Source organism: Callospermophilus lateralis, unplaced genomic scaffold (assembly GCF_048772815.1).
Source record: "Callospermophilus lateralis isolate mCalLat2 unplaced genomic scaffold, mCalLat2.hap1 Scaffold_105, whole genome shotgun sequence".
NCBI lineage: Eukaryota > Metazoa > Chordata > Mammalia > Rodentia > Sciuridae > Callospermophilus > Callospermophilus lateralis.
In genome coordinates, this window is record NW_027510702.1 from 2,695,198 (window position 1) to 2,708,797 (window position 13,600).

General features: G+C 37.7%; 1 pseudogene; it reads left to right on the forward strand.

Moving 5' to 3' along the window:
* Positions 1 to 8,188: 8,188 nt before the first annotated feature.
* Positions 8,189 to 13,600, forward strand: part of LOC143640003 (semaphorin-4C-like) — a 64,261-nt pseudogene continuing 58,849 nt past the window's right edge.

The following is a 13,600-nucleotide window of genomic DNA, read 5'->3' on the forward strand; positions in this document are numbered from 1 at the left end:
CTGTAGTGACTACCAATGGCTTCTATAAGAACTGCCTGATATTATTCCAATAAATGAGAAAATCATGGAATTTGACTTAACTCCATCTCAGAAGTGAGTCTTGTCCAGGGTGGCTGGAGCAGCAAGACCATGTCTCCCTGACTGAACTGGGTCTGGATTCGAGGTATGAGCACAGGTCTTATGTTTGAGAGACCAAGCAGGAGACAATGTCAATTTACTGCTGCATCTTTGCTGACCTGATGGAAGGGAAGGAGGCCCTCACCCTATATGAACACAAGGAGACACCAATGGGAAATGTCCATTCCAAAATTCCCAACTACTTCAGGAAGAGCATGCACTGGAAGTCTTTGAGCATCTCACTCAGGGTTCCCACACATTCCATAGCAAAGACATGACCTTTTAAAAATGCCTGCTTCCTGGAGAATGAAGGGCCAATGACCTTCATGTTCTCAGGTAGTGTGGCCACACCAAGCCTCTGGGGAGCCCTTCCACCAGGTGGTCAATGCCTTCAGGAAATATTGATCATGCATATGAGACCATCAAAAGCAAAGACTTTTTAAATTAAGCCAAGTTATAGGATTAGCTCTGTAACATTCTTGTAGTTAGCTGTCCAATGGTGCTCTCCACCTTCAAGATGAAAGCCACTTTCTGTCCTGTGACAGATGTTTTTCTCCTAACCTCAATCCAAGTCAGTTTTTCTTACCATTGTATTTGGCTGCAGTTCTTCTGTGTAGTTAAGGTATGCATCATTCATTCAAAGCCTTTTAGTGTAGTTTTTGAATCTCTGACATCAACAGAGATATCTGAAGTCTTTTGGTCACAGAAGAAACAAAGATGAGTAAAACAAGTGGCCCCCAGCCTTCTGTCATTCTTGGGGACAATGAGATAGAGAAAATTTAAAGTCTGAGGTCATTCTTGTTGCAAGGTTTAAAATTATATCTGTCATCTCAATTTGCTTAAAAGTATTTAAAGCTGGAAGTATTTGTAACAAAAACCTATGAAATTACTCTGAATTGAGGATTCAATAATTTGAAAGTATAGTTCTAATACTGAAACTTAGATAGTGCCACAGAGTACATGGATTTTATGCAGTGAGAATATATTGTGCTTCGTGGAATTTTCCAAAGATAGAAATAACTACTGCTTATTTTTTGAAGAAAGGAAGGATTTTGAAAAGTTCATGCAATTACCAAACTAAGAAGTTCAATGAACACACTGGGTTATGCCCTCCTGTGCTACTGGGCTCTTAAAGAGGCACAGAATGATCCCAAGAAGTAAGAGGATGATGTGACAATTTCACAGAAGCCTACAACTTCCTGCCACTGCTGTCACCAGGGGGCCCAAATTCCCAACCCTAAGGCCAACTGGCTTACAGAGCCCAGGATGGGGCACATCTCAGTGTGTCATGGCTGCAATGCACTAGTTTGGATGGATCCCAAGCTTCCATGAGAGAAACTTCTAGAGGCCTCAAGGGCATCTGCATCATGGTCCTCCTTGATGACTGTCATTGATTTGTGCTAAACCAGCAGGACCTGAGCTTCAGTCAGAGACTTCAAGTGTCTCATACAGTTTCTTCTCTGCATTTTCTTTTTACCCACATTAGTATAAATGCTATTTGCAAAAATGAGACTGGAGGGTTTTCCCCCCAAGGGCTGCAAACACCCCAGATACAGCATGTTGTTTCCCAGTCCCATGAGAGAGCTGGAGGTCTCTGTGAAGGCTTTGGGCACTTCACTACTTCTGTGGTGGGGAGGGACACATAGAGGGCAGCCCATGCCTATGAGCTGGGGAAAGACAGAGGACAGGCCACCTGCCCACTGCACAGGAGTATCCCTCAGATGTGTCACAAGGGTATTTCTTTACTCTTCAACCTGGGTGACTCTGGATTCTCTGGTGCCATCCCCAAGGCCAGATACTCTTGCTCCTGTGGGTACTGAGGATGGAACCAAGAGCCTTGCACATACAAGGTGAGTACTCTACCACTGAACCACAACCCCAGCCCAATGTTTTGTTCTTTAATTGAAACTCACCCCTGTTATTTTTGTGAAACTGTGACAGTAATCTTCAGATAGAAAATTCTGGTTTTATTTTTGGAGCTTCTTATGCATATGCTATTTTTGTATAAATTAGTGTATACTTGCATTTGGAAACATGGTTAAATATGTTTTACCTCAGAATAAGGGTAAATAGAAAGATGGTATGATAATCTCCATATTAAGAAGGGAAAATGATTCATTCACCAATTGGATTTAAAACATTCTGGTGTATGACATGATTGATTGCATTTAAGAATAAATACAGCATTCCATTTAAAATAGAGATGATTATTCTTCAATAATAAAATAAAGGATTGTGTCCAACTACAACTAAAAGACAAATATTAAAAAAAGAACAAAACATTGGAATATAAACTTGTTCTTGTTAGGGTCTGTAAACAAGTCAGGATGGTGCCTGGCATTTTGCAGAGGGAGTGGTTTGTGAAGTAACGCCAGCGAGCCATTAAGTATGGGATTCCTTATTGGTTGACTGTTGTATCTAGTTTATGTTAATTAAGATAAGCTGTGTGGAATACATATATATATATATATATATATATATATATATATATATATATATATATATATATATATCCCTCCTGTCCTACAATAAACGGCTCCGCACTCCTGCTGTATCAATGTACACAAGTTGTTTGTCACCCCCGGTTATTTTGCTGCAGCCTGACTGCGCCATGTTTTTAAATTATTTTGCAAATCAGTCCAAGACATAATAAAAAAATTTAAGGATACACGTAGCCAGACATGGTGGTGCACACCTGTAACCCTAGAGACTCTGGAGGCTGAGGCAGGAGGATCTTGAGTTCAAAGCCAGCCTCAGTAAATTAGTGAGGCCCTCAGCAACTTAATGAGACCCTATCCATAAATAAATATTTCAAAAAGTGCTGTGAATGTGGCTTAGTGTTCAAGTACCTTAGGTTCAGTTGCCTGGAGAGAGAGAGAGAGAGAGAGAGAGAGAGAGAGAGAGAGAGAGGGAAATGTAAAAGGGACATATAATAAAATATGTAAACTGCCTAGCACCAGATCCATTTGTGTCACAGCCATTTGAATCTTCTGAATTAAGTTCTAATTGTTGGGTTTGCTATAACTTGTTTTATTCCCCTATTTTAGCAACAGTACATTCAACTTTATCTAATAATTATAATATGTGTGTGTGTGTTTTTTGTTAAGATATAAGCATCACTGAAGGCACTCAAAGCTTTTAAAATACAATGTAATTTGAATTTTTAAAGTAGCCTTATTGGAGTATAACTTACATATCATGAAATTCACCTGGTATAAAAATTCAATGTAAAGTGTAAAATTCAATATTTTTGGTAAGTTTTCAGAGTTGTGCAAATAATACCATACTAGTTTTAGAAAATTTCCACATTTCCTCAAAGATTTTCCAAATCCATGTACTCTCAGTTCCCATACTGCAGATTTTATAATGTATTAAGTTTTGCTTTTTATTCAAGAATGTTAGGTGTGAGGTGGAGAAGAGATGTAAGGGATCTAAGCACAGAGGCTAGAATCTCTCTCTTTTATTTCCTCCCTACTTTTATGTATCAAGTTTATATTTTTTTAACACTCAGTTTGTACCATATTTCCAACTGTCCTCTGCCAGTTCAATGTCACTCATAAAAAGGGCTGTCATCTATAGTGTGCTAATGGAGTTAAGTAGTTTAGTGGTTAAAACACCTAAGATTTATTTTAGTCTATAGGACACATTTCTGAAATGTTTTTATGTATAATTTAAAATTTAAACACATGGAAGAGAAAAACATTTAACAAACACAAGTAATATCACCTTATTTTACATGGTGCCCAACTAATTAATAAGTACTTTAGTGTCCTTGATTTAATTAATTTACTATTTTTTTTATGTCTACCTTACAAGAAGAAATTTTAGACAAAGCAATAGTTAGTTAACAGCAAAACTAGGATTCAAAACTAAGTATATAAAGTCACATATGGGAGAATACTGATAACTAACAGTGAAGGTAGTGAAGGTGTAGGTTGTAGAGATAGAGAACAGAGACAAATACACAGGTGCACAGAGATTCCATATGATCACAGAGATCACATTCTAGAATCATATAAAGAAGCTTCCAGTTCTTCCTCACACTCAGGAATAACTTCTCAGCTCTTTTGTATCCTAACATATTTCCCTGAAGGATATTTGATATATATTGTCTTAAGTTTGCTCAACTATAGGCATAATGGTATCATCCTTGAAAATAGTCTTGCAAGTGAAGCATGGAGGCTCATAGAGATATTTAACTGGGTCTAATTGTGATAGTAAATATGATAGTATATGTGACTCCATTTTGTTTTGTGACTCCATTCTGTAAAACAAACATTCCAAGTACATGAGTAATGACTGGGGCAAGATGTTCTTTTCCTTTTGCTACAGAAACATTTAAGAACATGGACCTAATGGGGTATTGTTTCTGTAACTAGGGTAATGGGGCCCTGTTTCTGTAACTGGGGTGATTGGGTTAATGTGATTGGTTAGGCTTCCCTCTACCTGACTGCATTCTCCCACTCTGTAACCTGCTTGCTTGCATTGACTAGACCCCCATATGTCTCTTTTGCAGTTTTCAGGCTTATAAGGAGTGCCATTGCAATTGTTCAGAACTGATCAGTAGAACATCTTTATGTTCTGGTCAGTCACCACCGGTGTGCTTCAATAAAGGTTTGATTCAATTATATGTGAGTGGTCTAGAAGTCAGTTTATGAAACCCGGGACAAAGCTTTAACCATAACACTGGCATGTATAAGAAACTTAGTAACTTATGCCTTGTGGGGGTATCAGGCAGAAAGCAGCTGTTTACTTGAACAAACAGGTATGGTCACTCTACCTCAGCACATAAACTCAAAATGGAGAAGCTCACAGCAAACTACTGCTTTGCAGAATGGAGTAAGAAAGGTTTAGGCACAGTCTGAGACAGGTGTTCTATACACCATGGAGTCATTAAGGCAGGCACAGACTGACAGCTGCTGTTCTACACTCCATGGAGTAACTCAGAGAAGTCACAGCATGAGAACTACTGTTGTGTACACCATGGAGTCACTCAGGGTAGGCACAGCCTAAGAACTGCTGTTGTGTGCATGATAGAGTCACTCAGGGCAGGTGCAGCCTGAGGACTACTGTTCTACACACCATGGAGTCACGAGAAAAGGCACAGCCTGAGAACTACTTTTTTACACATCATGGAGTCACTCAGTGCAGGTACAGCCTGAGAACTAATATTTTGTACACCATGGAGTCACCCAGGGCATGCACAGCCTGAGAACTGCTGTTGTGTACACCATGGAGGCACCCAGGGCAGGTACAGCCTGAGCACTGCTTTTCTACACACTGTGGAGGCACTAGGGCAGGTACAGTCTGAAAATTAATAATTGATTATTACCCAAATTAAGAAGTGAATTACAACTCTGAATAGGGAACACTTGGAATTTAGTCTTTGAGTGACTCCTTTAAGCACATGTTGGTGGCCCTAATGGGGAGAATCACAGCCTCTGGAACAGCAGTCCACTATATTTTTCCTTTGCTAGCAAAGCAAAAACTTATTTTTCCTTTTTCTCAAAACCATGTTCTCATCATTGGATTGGAATCAGGGATCAGGACTGAGCTTTCAATAATAAAATGCCACTAGGCAACTGAACTCCAAAAAGGGGGGATATGGCTGTTTATTTTCAGAAGTATCTTTGCTTTGTTAGTATAAAAAAGGATATTTTAACCTTATCACTAAAAGCTACCCCACTGAATTAATGTTTTAGTGCACTTTACTACCTAAGAATATACCTACTCTAGTTCTTCCTTGGAAACTACATCAAGTGCCTGAACTAGAAAGAAAGTTCCCTTTAATTCTGGTGAAGTTCTCAGATATGCCCAAGAAATTATTGCTACATTTATATGTGTATATATATATATATATATATATATATATATATATATATATATATATATATTTGTAGATAATTTTATTTTATTTATTTTTTCTATGTGATGCTGAGGATCAAACCCAGTGCCTTAAAATTAATGTTTTCTAATGCATATATTTGTTTTACTACTCATTTGGGTGTGAACAATCTATTAATCATACATAATTTTTGAGAAACCTATAGGATCACTTAATAAAAACCCAAACAAACTCATTATGCAATACTAAACCTATCATTACCACCAGAATTGGAGCTATTTCCAATCCATGCCTGTATATTAATATGAGACTACATGTACACTTAAAACATAATTCATTTTTTTTAAATTTGTAAGAAATATATTATGTATAAGTCCTGAGTTATATTCATGAATCAACTGGAAAAAAATTAGTAAACATATATATTGCCCTATCAAAACACCATAGTTATCAAAGTTTTTAAGAGGTGTAGTGAAAAAAATGCATGTTATCTGATATTCATATTCATTTCATAACAGTAATGTGACTGACAGATAATTCAATATGAATCCTCAACTTATGTTAATACCAAAATTGAATTTGTAGGACATTTCAGTATACCTATGAACTCCTATGTGTTTCTTGAGTAAAACATTGAATATTCAATGCCAATGGTGACTGTAGATTTTGTGTCTTCTTCATCTTCTATATTCTGCCATTCTCCATTTAAAAATACTAATAATCATATAACATATGAGATACATTTCTATATCTCAGAACTTATATATTTTTATCAAATTTCATACATATTTTCCAATGTACCTGCTTATGGATTCTCATGGGGGCTGACATTATCCTTTCACTACATCACTCAAAACCTACTGTGAATGATAATTCATTATTAAGCCTAAACTCTTTGTTCTCCCCAATAAACCTACATACTGTGCACATTTAAGTGGATGTTGACTAAGACATTACATTATTAATGGTACACTTACTGTGTCATCATTTATTGACTTATAGGATACATCATTGCATCGCAGAATTTATATATATATATACACACACTCTCACACACACATACTATGTATCCAAATTCCCCACCTAATGTCCTTCTGTGATTCAGATCATACATGATGTTATGTTTTGGTCTAATTTTTTCACTGATACATTCTTATGTATATTCATGTTTCCCAATACTGATATTTTTCCTCTAGAATGACTCCTCACCCAACTCAAAATTTTATGTTAACTCTAAGTTTATTCTATTAACTCAATTGAATTTCACAGTATATATAGAGTCGATGTTGCACGATCTCTTGGCAAAACCCAAACAACCTTATTGTACAATACTAAACCTAATATTACCTCAAGACTTAGAGCTATTTTGAATCCATGCCTCTACATGAATATCAGTTTCCATGTGTATTTAAAACATAACTTAAATTTTCCTGTTTAAATTTGCATGAAATATATTATGTATTCGTCCTGGGATACATTCAGAAAATCCTTACAATATGTCCCCATTGAGTCATGTGCTAGTACCAATTTTCAGCAGCTAGCAAGAGCCAACCTTTAACTTTTCATGAGTTTCACAAATCAGTGTTAAAATATAGTCATTGGGCTGGGGATGTGGCTCAAGCATTAGCCCGCTCGCCCGGCATGCATGCGGCCGAGTTCGATCCTCAGCACCACATACAAACAAAGATGTTGTGTCCACCGAAAAATAAAATAAATAAATAAATAAATATTAAAAGAATGCACTGCCTGATACCCTTCATCTTTAAAAAAAATAAAAATAAAAAATAGAATATAGTTATTATTTGAAATTAAATTATGACTCCAACATTTGTGGCTGATGAGCAAGCACGTTTGGCACAGTGTTTGCTGCAAGCTGACCTACCTCTGGAGCACAGGCTTGGACTTATCTGGCTTGGGATCAGATGTCCTGACTTGGTGCTTCTGAATGCCCTGGAAACCCAGTGCCCAGACCTTCCCGCAGGGTTTTGAGGACTCAGCCCCACCCCCACCAGCGCATCTCCCACCTAACTGCAGGGCAGCATCTTTACAGCTCCATCACACTGCGGTCCCACACTGGAGTCCTGAATACCAGCAGCCACCCTACTTTCCACCGCCCTAGCAGCAGTTGGCTTACACTCAGTCCGTGGATCCCTACTCACATTTGAGTAAAGCCTATGCTGCAGCCATTAGCCCCCTGCACCAGCCTGTGGCCGCCAACAGTCAGCAATGGTCCTGGCCTGGCCGCCAGAGTCAGGAGGGGGCCGCCCTGCCTTTACAACTAGGGCGCCTGGCCGGCCTGCTTCCTCAACTCTCTGGGATAGAGGAAGTGCTGTGGGCGTCCTCGGGGATGCCTACAGCCATTCAGATCTGCTGTTGCCCCACATGCACACCCTGAATGCTACAGGCCTGGCAAAGAACCTGAGGCTCCACAACATGGTTCACCAGATAGAAGAGGTGAAGAATGTCAACCCAAACCTGCCTGGGCATGATCAGACGGTAATCTGCAAAGGTCCCATTTTCCATGGCTTAAAACCCCCTGAGTCTCCCCTGTCAGAAGGAGCTGGTGATAGCCCTGATAAATCCTATGAAGTCTTCTGCTTGGTTCTGGGAAGATTGTCTCTCTTCAGCTCCACATCCAAATGTAAGTGACTGTGGCTGAAGTGCAGAGGTGATTGTCATTTTCTGAATGCTTAAAGGCCTCTCTGCTGGGAGGTGTTTTCAAAAAACAAAGCCCAAAACTGGCTGATAGTTGTGGGAAAAGTTGGACAAGACTGGCCTGAAACTTCCAGCTGGGAGACAGAAAGCTGCTCTTGTGATCCTCCTGACATTCTTGGTGGAAGGAAAAGCTGTTCACTTGGCTTGGGGCTTTGCATATGGCTGTAAAGTGGAGTTTTCTAGTAAGCCAGTGGCCAAATATTTAGCCAGGCCTTACCTAGGAGAGTAAACCAAGATGGCAACAAGAAAGAATAACACTGTGGGAGGCTCAGCAAGTTTGTAAAGAATTCACGGACCTTCTCAATCAAGACCAAACACACAATGGCAACAAAAGGCACTCCCTGGTCTTAGAAACCTACAAACAGAACTGCTTGTCTTATTTTAGCCTGATTACCCACGGGTTTGGCAGCCATGTCATCTGTACTCCTGTGTCTGGGGTGCAGAACTACATCAAAGAAGCCCTGATTCTCATAGACAAATCCTATATTAACCCCAGAGACCAGAGTCCAGCAGATTCTAATAAGACTCTGGAGAAAATTGAGAAGCAGAGGGAGTAAAACGGAGGTGAGCACAGGGCCAGAGGGGAAAGGACAGAGGAATCCATCTCCACTGGGACAGACTGGAGGCACCCTTGCTGGGGGAGGAGATTCCAACCCCTCTTATCCAACTATCCAAAGTCCTCTGTCACTTGAGGCATGCAGGATCTTGACCTGCCCTCTGGGATCCCTGCGGATTCTCTAGCACTGCAGTGTCTGTCCTTGAACACATTATCCCAAGGTGACAAGTGTTGGTTTTTGTTTTGTTTTTAATTGTTCAGCCTTTATTTTTTGGAACCCCATCCCTCCTTCCTCTGAAAGTGGTGCTACAGAGTATTAGAACCTTCTCATAAGTTCCCCAGGGCTGACAAGAAATCATACACCTAGCTGTTGAAAGTTTAGATTAATGATATTCAGATTATCTACCTACCTAGGTGATGGTGCACTCCAGGAGGAGGCAAAGGTACCATGTGCTCTGCTGCCAGTGAGCAGGTGCTACATTGGGGCAAACCCGGTGCACAGAGGGGCCTTCTTGTTGTAGGAAACTTGTAGGAAAAATTTCTACTGACATTTCATTTTTATTTTGTCTGTTTTTTTTTTTAACTTTGAAAGTTAACTCTTTAAATGGGTGACTCTTTGGAGTGACACATTCCTGTAAGGAACTAAAAGTTTTATTTGCATATTTATTTCAGATCTTGATTTTTCAAGTAAACTTGAAACGGGTGAGAACTAAGCATTTGCTGCTGCCTGTCACCCCTCAAACCCCTGTGGAGGCTCTGTATTTTGGGAAACAGTGTGTTGAGTGTACAGACTTATTTATGCATAGTTTAATGGCATCTGTAAATACTGGTGCACTACTTTCAAGTTTTTGAGAAATAGGATTCGATTTTAATATTAACTTTTAATTAATAAAAGTTAATATTATTATTTTAATGGTGGTGGGGTAATTTATAACATGTCTTTAAATTTTATTAATCTGTACACAGGGTATGAAGAAGCAAGAGGATACACAGTTTTGTTCTTGGTTTGGAAGATTCTGTTTAATCAGGGATCTCTGTTCAGAAAGCAATAACTTCATATCTTGTTCTTGTGAGGCTCATTCACTGTAAGGTGAATGTGTGTTATACTTGATATGGATAAAATGGAGGTTTAGAATTGAACTCCCTGCATGTAAATATTCCTCAAAGCAAAGTGTGCATATGATACCTGTATAATAAAAGTATTCTTGATAGAATCTGTGCAAAAATAAAAAAGTAAAATTAAATTATGTAAATGTGAAACTAATCAAATCATATTAAAAATACAGGTAATCAATTATCAAAACTCACCACTTTTGCTTTTTCATGGTGTCTTGCTATGCTCCCTGCACTTGAGGCTGTTTATGTGTCTTCTGTGTGTGTGGGATAGAAGTGTTCCATGGTGTGTGATTGTGTGCCTTCCAGTCACATCACACTGACTTGGCCATGATGGGAATAGTTATAATAAAATAATTACAAAGACTGGAAACTAGGGCTTTTATTTTCCTTATTAGTCTATTGTCAGGCAAAGACTAATAAGCTTATGACCAAGATGGTTCAAATTCTAACCTCTTAACTAAAAAAGAAATGAGAGAAGGAAGGAAGAGGAGAAAGGAGAGCTTCTCCCAGTGTGCTAACCTTTATATGTTGCTTTTCTCTGCAGACATCTATGATGCTCTGCTGGCCTCTGCCTTGCCTTGGGTGTCCTTCAGCAGCTCTTCAGAGATGCCCAGTAGCCATGGCCTTGGCTTTGCAAGTCTAAATCAGCGAATGATGAGTCAGCTGTTGTCTCTGCTCCTTCCTCAGAGAGAGCTTACATGTTTATTTCTGTTCCTATAGCTCAAAAATTAATTATTTGATATTTAATGGAATTGAAGAAATTGGAAATTTCATGTTTTCATTTATTTTAAATTTATTTTTATTTTATTTGGATAAATTTCTTCCTTATTGGTTGCCAGTAAATACTCATAAAGTAAATTTAGTCAGAATGGAATTATTGGAGCTATTCATTATTTCCAGTTCTACCAAATCTTTTTAGTTTGAGAATAGACTATGAAAAGGTTACTATTCCAGTGAGCTGATCATGAAAAACTAAAATATATAAATAAGTAAAAGAGCAAATGTCAGAGCCAATGGGATTAGTCAGCATGCCACCACACAGTATCTCTGTGATGAAAAGAGTCCATGGCTGCCTGATGGGCAATGAGCACCATCCTGGGACATCATATGAGAGGAAGCCAGGGGAAGGTTGTTCTGATAGTAGGGATTTCCTTCCCAGGTAGTATGAAGGAAGCTGTGAACTTGCTTTTTGGAGATGTATCATTCCATCTTAGGACTCCAGTATCATTGAGTAAATTACTTTTTTCTGTTGCACAAATAGTAGTTCAGAGGATTAAATAAGTTAATACAATTAAAGATAAATCTTTCTACAAAATTCTAAAGAGGTAGACTGATTTTTCTGTGAAAGGTGAGTTAATTAATTCAGGAAGTACAATTTAATATAAGCTCTACCCCTTCTAAGTACATCATTGTAAGTATTGGTGATGTAGCCTGCAGTTGAGTATTTTCTCCCTTTATGTAATATTCCAAAGATCTGGGTGAAAGTACAGCCTTGAGTTTCTTCATCCCTTTAAAATCAAGCATGATGCTTAGTTATCAGATACATTGATAGGAAACAGTCGATACAAGAGGAAAACCCAGAATGTGATATTTAAATATAAAATATCTAAATTGCCCATGATTGTCCTCTCTCATTTTTTAAATGTGCAGGAGCATTCTGTGGCCTGAGAGTTAGACTTCAAATCTCATTCAATATATTGTAAAATATACTGTCATTGAAACCAGAGTTCATCTATTATTTACATTATCAAATTAACATTTTTTGGTCTGGTGATTAATCCAATACCATATTAACACCTAAATTTTTCAGTGGTTGCAGAGATTATAATAACTAAATAAACACTCAATTTTTTATTTTCTTTTAAAAATTTTTTAAATTTATTTTTTAAATAATGATAGCAGAAAACATTACAATTTTTATTGCACATATACAGCACAATTTTTCATCTCAAGTTGTATATAAAATATGTTCACCCTAATTTGTGTCTTCATACATGTACTTTGGACAATGATTTCCATCACATTCCACCATCCTTGATAACCTCCTGCCTCTTCCCTTCTCCTCCTACCCCACTGTCCTATCTAGAGTTCATCTATTCCTCCCATGCTCCCCCTCCCTACCCAACTATGAATCAGCCTCCTTATATTAGAGAAAATATTTGGCATTTGTTTGGGGGGATTAGCTAACTTCACTTAGCATTATCTTCTCCAATACCATCCATTCACCTGCAAATGCTATGATTTTTTTCTCTTATTGCTGAGTAATATTCCATTGTTTATATATGCCACATTTCTTGTCCATTCATTTACTGAAGGGTCAATTCAATTATTTTAAAAAAGCCCAATGATCTTGCATGTTGTGTTTCTGATCTGCAGAGACAAAAACCTGTTATGATTCAGGTTTCCCTGCAGTAGGTATTTTGGAGGTCATAAAGATATAGACGAAAAAGTCTTCTAGTTTAAAATCTACTTATTTCCATTACTAATAATTCTAAAAAGTTAACATCTCAGAATATGATAAGTAGTCATTACAAAATGGTAGTACTAAATTCACCATGTATATTTAGATTACTTTCACTGCATATTTAAGTTAATTTTTCCTAAGAGAGTAGCATTCAGCTGATTAGGTTTAGTGTTTATAGTTGCAACTCTAATTGCATGTAATGTGTGTTTCAATGAATATTCCTTGATATTGCTACCAAACTTCATGCTAATTCCTGAAGTGTGATTTACAAAGCTTAATGTATCAATACTTCTTCTTAAAGATTATTTATGTGTTTTCTGTTTTATGTGTATGATTTTACTTTTATACTAATGCATTTTATTTATTTCTGTATTTGTGTTGTTTTCTATTGATTTTTTAAAAGTAATAAAGTATTTTTTAGGAACACTTTTATGACAAATAAAGGAAAGGGGTCTTATGAACTGTACTGGGAAGGCTGAGTATCAATGTCTGGGCAGGTTCAGGTGTTTACAGTGACCAAAGACAGAGAGGAAGTTCCCAAGGGGCTGAGCATCAAAGCAAGTGATCTTGTGGCCATATTTGAGTCAGTGATTTTTTTGAGTTTCTTACTGGAAGAGAAAAAGTATTGTAGCGATAGTAATGGATTTGTATTATCATTCAACATAGAATTAAATGTTCTTAAAGTTTATTTTTTTTATTTATACATGACAGTAGAATATATTTTAACATATAAAAGCAGAATACAATTTCCCAATCTTTTGGTTGTACATGATGTGGAATTACATTG